The sequence below is a fragment of the Drosophila ficusphila genome, unplaced genomic scaffold, assembly GCF_018152265.1.
Source record: "Drosophila ficusphila isolate 14025-0441.05 unplaced genomic scaffold, ASM1815226v1 contig_758, whole genome shotgun sequence".
In the NCBI taxonomy this organism is placed as follows: domain Eukaryota; kingdom Metazoa; phylum Arthropoda; class Insecta; order Diptera; family Drosophilidae; genus Drosophila; species Drosophila ficusphila.
In genome coordinates this window covers 1,338,711-1,346,707 of record NW_025064700.1, presented here as the reverse complement: position 1 = coordinate 1,346,707, position 7,997 = coordinate 1,338,711, and positions in this window count along the sequence as shown.

The window sequence follows — 7,997 nt, the reverse complement described above, 5'->3', positions numbered from 1 at the left end:
ATGATGGCCGTTTAAAAAAATTGTAAGGGCATCCTACATTTTATTGAAGGTTTTGCTAAGGCAGCCTATTTATCTGCAATGATAGCTTGGGCAGATAGTCCGGTCTCTTGTGGGAGTATATTGAATAGGTTTGGTGGAATCACTACCTTTAGAAATCGGAATTTTTTAAAATCCCAGGTCGCGCACACTCTGCTACGGTATACGCTATATCCTTAAAAATTGATCAGGCGAAGATTGCAGAATGAGTTCTTAGCAAGTATATCCTAGTGGAAAGTACTCAACTAAAGAAATTTTAAGAATACAATACAGAATCTGCATTTCCAGATTCTTCGGTGCAAGTATTTGTAAATTTGGTAATAACTGCGTTCATGTATATCAAAATGTCTTGAACCTTTTTGACCTTTACTTCTAATTTGTCAGTTTAGCAGTCCTTCTAAATCAGTTGTATATGTAGTTGCAAATTTAATAATTACGCTGAAATTACTTCGATTGGTTCTCCTTTTACAATAGATTTTAGTTTTTGGATAACTTGTTATTGGTTTTTGTGGTAATTTATTTTCTGGTTGAACACTTAAGTTAGGTTTTTCTTTGTTAACTGCAAAGTGTGTTCCGTAAATAGTCTGTATTGGCTTGAGCATAAAAAAAAAAAACACCGGTAGCACTCCGGGAGTGCCGGCAGAAGTGAAAACTTCAATATTAACGTTGTGTTTAATTATAAGTATAAAAGTACTATCATTTATGAGAGAGGTAGAATACAAGGTTTATTTATTGCGCTATCGTACACAAATATGGGAATTTATATGTTGTTATTTATAATATTACATCGTTATTTATATATTACATTAAATTTTATCTCTCAGAAAAATCAACTTCCATCCATAATTTCGACGACTTTTACACCATCGTTATTATCAGAATCATCATCGCAAATTTTTATAACTGATACAATTGGTTTATGATAACTGATGTAAGAAACAAACAGTTTTGATTCGAACCTATTTAAATGTAAGTACAAGGTAGTCTCGTCGGCTTTTTTTTCCCCCTTTTGGGCACTACAATGAGTGCGAGTGAGAGGGTGTTTTCCCGTAAGTGCGAAAGAAACAGAAGATGATTTCGTTTTACCCTTGTGCTGTGCACGGGGTTTAAAAAGGACTGTTATATGACCATGAGTATTAATTTTTCCGAAGTTTTTGGTTTTTACACAAAGCTGCCCTTCAGGACTCGCTCCCATATTGTTCACATTTCAAAATATTTTTCTGCAATATTACATGTTACGCCTTGTATGTGCTTGCTGCAATAATTGCAACAAGTATTTTTCACAAGCACACAAGGGTTAACGTTTTAAGAAAAAATTTCTCACTTCGAAATCCCGAGCGCACTGCACTGAACCATAGGGGGAAAAAACCCGAACGATTTTGCAGCCGACGAGACTACCTTGCATAATTATACCATGACTCAGGCACGGTAGAAAGAGTGGGAGATACTAGTTCCTCTCCCTTTCCCTCGATCTTACGCTTTTTCGATCAGCATAACAGGACCCTGACGCGAGTTTGAATGTTTTTACCCTGCTCAGCGCCGCTAAAGAAGTTTTCACTTCAAAAAATCAGAATAAATCCTTAAAATGATTTATCGCTACATTATATCAGATTTACAATTTTGACATTCTGAAAAATTTGCCGCCCCCAGTCTGTGCCGCCCTAGGCCGGGGCCTCACGGGCCTAGGCGGTAATCCATCACTGGATAGTCGGTATAATCAATCTGTAAGATCAGTCGATGGAGGTAAGCAAGTGATAAAAATAAACCTTGCAATGAAGGAAGGTTGTGTTCAGGTCATTTCAAAGACTACGTTGTCTATTGCCTGATCAGTATTAGCCGTCACATTTTGAAATGAGAGCAAAGGGATCCCGTTAAAAGTGTGCCCTACAACGGATAAAAAAAAATTTTGGAAGTACGTATGTTATATAGCGGAATACACGAATTAAAACATGATGGCCGTTTAAAAAAATTGTCAGGGCATCCTAGATTTTATTGAAGGTTTCGCTAAGCCAGCCTATTTATCTGCAATGATAGCTTGGGCAGATAGTCCGGTCTCTTGTGGGAGTATATTGAATAGGTTTGGTGGAATCACTACCTTTAGAAATCGGAATTTTTTAAAATCCCAGGTCGCGCACACTCTGCTACGGTATACGCTATATCCTTAAAAATTGATCAGGCGAAGATTGCAGAATGAGTTCTTAGCAAGTATATCCTAGTGGAAAGTACTCAACTAAAGAAATTTTAAGAATACAATACAGAATCTGCATTTCCAGATTCTTCGGTGCAAGTATTTGTAAATTTGGTAATAACTGCGTTCATGTATATCAAAATGTCTTGAACCTTTTTGACCTTTACTTCTAATTTGTCAGTTTAGCAGTCCTTCTAAATCAGTTGTATATGTAGTTGCAAATTTAATAATTACGCTGAAATTACTTCGATTGGTTCTCCTTTTACAATAGATTTTAGTTTTTGGATAACTTGTTATTGGTTTTTGTGGTAATTTATTTTCTGGTTGAACACTTAAGTTAGGTTTTTCTTTGTTAACTGCAAAGTGTGTTCCGTAAATAGTCTGTATTGGCTTGAGCATAAAAAAAAAACACCGGTAGCACTCCGGGAGTGCCGGCAGAAGTGAAAACTTCAATATTAACGTTGTGTTTAATTATAAGTATAAAAGTACTATCATTTATGAGAGAGGTAGAATACAAGGTTTATTTATTGCGCTATCGTACACAAATATGGCAATTTATATTGGGTTAGCAAGAAAGTAATGTCGTTTTTTTAGTATTCGTTTTTAATCTAATTTTTTTACGACTAATCGAGCACCACGGTCACACTTTTTAGTATCGTTTTAAAGTACGAAAATTTGGTAATTATTCGATAACATTTGTGGAAGCTATAGCAAATTAAACATGGAGGACCAAAGTCAGCATTTTCGGCATATTTTGCTTTTTTACTTCCAAAAAGGAAAAAAAGCGGTCGAAGCTCGCGAAAAATTGTGCGAAGTGTATGGTAAAGATGCCATGAGTGATCGCCAATGTCAGCGCTGGTTTGCCAAATTCAGGCTTGGAGATTTTGGAGTTAAAGACGCCCCACGTTCTGGTCGACCATCGGCCGTTTTTAACGAACAAATTCAGGCTTTGCTGGATGAAAACCGGCGTTATTCAACGCGGGAGATGTCAGAGAAGCTCAGTGTGTCGCATACAACGGTTGAAAACCATTTGAAGAAACTTGACAACGTAAGCAAGCTCGATGTTTGAGTTCCGCATAACTTAAAGGAAATTCACCTAACTAAGCGTATCAACATCTGCTATTCTCTGCTGCAACGGATTAAAAACGATCCTTTTTTGAAGCGGATCATTACTGGCGACGAAAAGTGGGTTGTTTACAATAATGTCCAACGAAAAAAAACATGGAGCAAGAAAGATGAGCCAGCCCAAGCCACATCAAAGGCCGATATCCATCAGAGGAAAGTTATGCTGTCTGTTTGGTGGAATTGGAAGGGTGTAGTGCACTTTGAGCTGCTGGGACGGAATGAAACCATCAATTCAGATGTGTACTGTCGCCAGCTATTCAATTTGGCGGGAAAAATTAAAGAAAAGGAGCCGGCACTAGCTAATCGCAAGGGTATAGTCTTTCACCATGACAACGCTAGGCCCCACACATCTTTGGTCACTCGGCAAAAATTAACGGAGCTGAATTGGGAAGTGCTACCACATCCACCTTATAGTCCGGACTTAGCACCTTCAGATTACCATTTGTTCCGCTCTCTTCAAAACTCTTTGAATGTTAAAAACTTTGATTCAGATGAGGCTGTCGAAAACCACTTGTCTCGATTCTTTGCTGGAAAAGACCAAAAGTTCTTCGATCGCGGAATTATGCAGCTGCCCGAAAAATGGTCATTAGTGGTCGAACAAAACGGCCAATACATAATTGATTAATTATAAGTCCTGATATAAATAAATCATCTTTGAAAATATTGAAAAAAAAACGACATGACTTTCTTGCCAACCCAATATGTTGTTATTTATAATATTATATCGTTATTTACATATTACATTAAATTTTATCTCTCAGAAAAATCAACTTCCATCCATAATTTCGACGACTTTTACACCATCGTTATTATCAGAATCATCATCGCAAATTTTTACAACTGATACAATTGGTTTATGATAACTGATGTAAGAAACAAACAGTTTTGATTCGAACCTATTTAAGTGTAAGTACAAGGTAGTCTCGTCGGCTTTTTTTTCCCCCTATTGGGTACTACAATGAGTGCGAGTGAGAGGGTGTTTTCCCGTAAGTGCGAAAGAAACAGAAGAAGATGATTTCGTTTTACCCTTGTGCTGTGCACGGGGTTTAAAAAGGACTGTTATATGACCATGAGTATTAATTTTTCCGAAGTTTTTGGTTTTTACACAAAGCTGCCCTTCAGGACTCGCTCCCATATTGTTCACATTTCAAAATATTTTTCTGCAATATTACATGTTACGCCTTGTATGTGCTTGCTGCAATAATTGCAACAAGTATTTTTCACAAGCACACAAGGGTTAACGTTTTGAGAAAAAAATCTCTCACTTCGAAATCCCGAGCGCACTGAACCATAGGGGAAGAAAACCCGAACGATTTTGCAGCCGACGAGACTACCTTGTATAATTGTACCATGACTCAGGCACGGTAGAAAGAGTGGGAGATACTAGTTCCACTCCCTTCCCCTCGATCTTACGCTTTTTCGATCAGCATAACAGGACCCTGACGCGTGTTTGAATGTTTTTACCCTGCTCAGCGCCGCTAAAGAAGTTTTCACTTCAAAAAAAAGCTTCTCTGATTTTCTATTAAATTTCGTTTTTAATTTGAAGCACTGGTTAAAATCTCAACCAGAGACTTTGGGAATTCTTTAGCTTAGGTTGGCTGATATGCATAAGTTCCGTAATACTGTTTAAGGTTTCTACCAAAATTAAGGTGTTTTGATATATTGTTACGATTTTGGTTGTAATATTTGTGTTGAGCTAATAAGTTTTTTATTAGCTATTTAAATAAAAACACGAAAACTTACAGTTCAATTTCTGCAAAGGCAGCGAATTTATTTTAGCAGAAGCGATTAACAAAATAGTCCGCGTGATCGAAAGGAAGAGTTAGAATTGAATTAAGGGGTTATATACCTTTTTCAAGCTCAAAAAATCGAAAAAAATTTTATAATTTTTTTTTGATGTACAAGAAAGATGAGCCAACCCAAGCCACACCAAAGGCCGATATCCATCAGAGGAAAGTTATGCTGTCTGTTTGGTGGAATTGGAAGGGTGTAGTGCACTTTGAGCTGCTGGGACGGAATGAAACCATCAATTCAGATGTGTACTGTCGCCAGCTATTCAATTTGGCGGGAAAAATTAAAGAAAAGGAGCCGGCACTAGCTAATCGCAAGGGTATAGTCTTTCACCATGACAACGCTAGGCCCCACACATCTTTGGTCACTCGGCAAAAATTAACGGAGCTGAATTGGGAAGTGCTACCACATCCACCTTATAGTCCGGACTTAGCACCTTCAGATTACCATTTGTTCCGCTCTCTTCAAAACTCTTTGAATGTTAAAAACTTTGATTCAGATGAGGCTGTCGAAAACCACTTGTCTCGATTCTTTGCTGGGAAAGACCAAAAGTTCTTCGATCGCGGAATTATGCAGCTGCCCGAAAAATTGTCATTAGTGGTCGAACAAAACTACTTTCAACAATTTTTCTGAAAAATTTTTTAGAGATCGGGGCACTAGAACCTAAGATACAGCCGTTCATAGCGCACGGTGTACATGACTACATAATGTCCACCTAAAACTTTAAACGCGATTATCTCGGAATCGCATTTTTGAGAAAAAGGTAATTGCGGAGAGCACGATATCTCGGTAACCACTACATCGATCGATTTGAAATTTTGGGGGATTGTTTGTAGATACAATAGCTAGTTCGTGAACGAAGGAATTTTATTTTCGACAAATTTTTCTATTTTTTTGGGGCGAAAAACTAAATTATTAGACCTCGAAAAATCGGTTTTTTTTTTAAATAATCACTGTAACTGTAAAAAAATTTTTTTCGTAAAATCCTTTGTTCACGAACTAGGTAATATACTTACGTAGTTTTTTTCTTTTTTTTTTTTAAGTTGAACCGTTTCCTTGTTTTCATGCTCACCGCGAGCCACTACTGAAAAAAGGACTTCTGCGGCAAGGACTGTAACTTCCAAAATTATGAAAATTTTCACTCGAAATTTTATACGAATTTACTTAAGGACACGTACGTTGATAGAATTTGTATTGTATTTCAATAAAACAATGGTAACATGCTAAAAAAAAATAAATAAAAACCCTGTATTTCTCTGGAGAAAAAGGTGTATAACCCCTTAAGACGCGGATCGGCCGATTTTTGACCCAAAGTATAAACCAACAAGCAACGAGAGAGAGCGAATAGAAAGATAACGAGAGAGCGATGGTAATTATGCTGATAAGCTAAGAGCTAGCATTAAGAGAACCTAAATATCTGCTGCGGCTGGATGACCCGACATACTCCCCCCGTTGGAAGCCTGGCTTTCAACAGCATCCTTAAGGGGCAGCAGACACAGCTTATTAACTGCTCATATCGTCACTCCTGATGTTGTCTTGAGGACGGCAACTCGAGCAACTCCATCTCGACCACACAGAAGCTCAACGACTCTCGCTAGGGGCCACTTCATCGGAGGCAAGTTCTCATCCTTGACCAGCACCACGTCACCGACAACTAGGCCAGGCTTCGGGGTACGCCATTTGGAGCGCTGCTGCAGTAGCGTCAGGTATTCTTCCTTCCATCGGGTCCAGAAGACCTGCTGCAAGTAGGCCACACGTTGCCATCCATCCAACCGATTGAAGTTAAGGACGGTCCCAGCCGGCTCGATGAATGAGGATGGTGGGCCACCATTCAGAAAGTGGGCTGGCGTTAGCACATCCAGGTCAGCGGGATTTTCTTAAATTGAGACTAAAGGCCAGGAGTTAACTACTGCCGAGATATTTCACAGAAGAGTCCGCAGCTCGTCAAAGGCCAACACTGAAGGCCCAATAGCGCGGTAGAAATGGTACTTCGAAGTCTTCACCGCAGCTTCCCAGAGACCACCAAAATGTGGCGATCTGGGACGAATAAAACGCCAATCAATAAGCTCCGCTAGGCAAAAATCCAACGTCGCTTTCTGATGCTCTTCGCTGAGGAACAGGCGTCTCAACTCAATCAGCTCATTGCGTGCACCCACAAAGTTCGTTGCATTGTCCGACCAAATCTGCCGCGGTTTTCTTCTGGTGCATATAAATCTCTTGAGGCCATGCAGAAATGATACCGTTGAGAGATCCCTGATCAACTCCAAGTGAATGGCCTTTGTTGCGAAGCAGATAAAGACGCAAACGTAGCATTTTACTGGGGCCTTGTTTCGCACTTCCGGCTTGTAAAAGAATGGTCCTCAGAAGTCAATGCCAGTGACTTCAAATGCATGAGATCCATCCAATCGCTCCTTTGGGAGATCCGCCATTACATGCTCCACTAATCGAGGCTTCGTTCGAAAACATCTGACGCATTTGTTCAAAACCTTTCTCACCGTCTTCCTCCCCCCAATAGGCCAATACTGGGACCGAACTATGCAGAGTAAGGCTCGAGGTCCAATGTGCAGATTGCGCTCATGAAAGTGAGTAATGATGGCGGCAGTGACAGGATGGCTCCGTGGCAATATGATTGGATGACGGGCATTGAAATCCAGCGACGAGTTCCTTAGTCGGCCATCCACTCTAAGAAGCCCAAACTGATCAATAAAGGGAGATACAGATGAAACCGAACTATATTGGGTTACTACTCCTTTAGACTGCAAGGATTTAATGTCTTCCCATAAATAAGAACGCTGAACCAGACGAAGTAATAATTGAGTACCGCTTTGGATATCCGAAACCTTAAGATCGGGCTGCC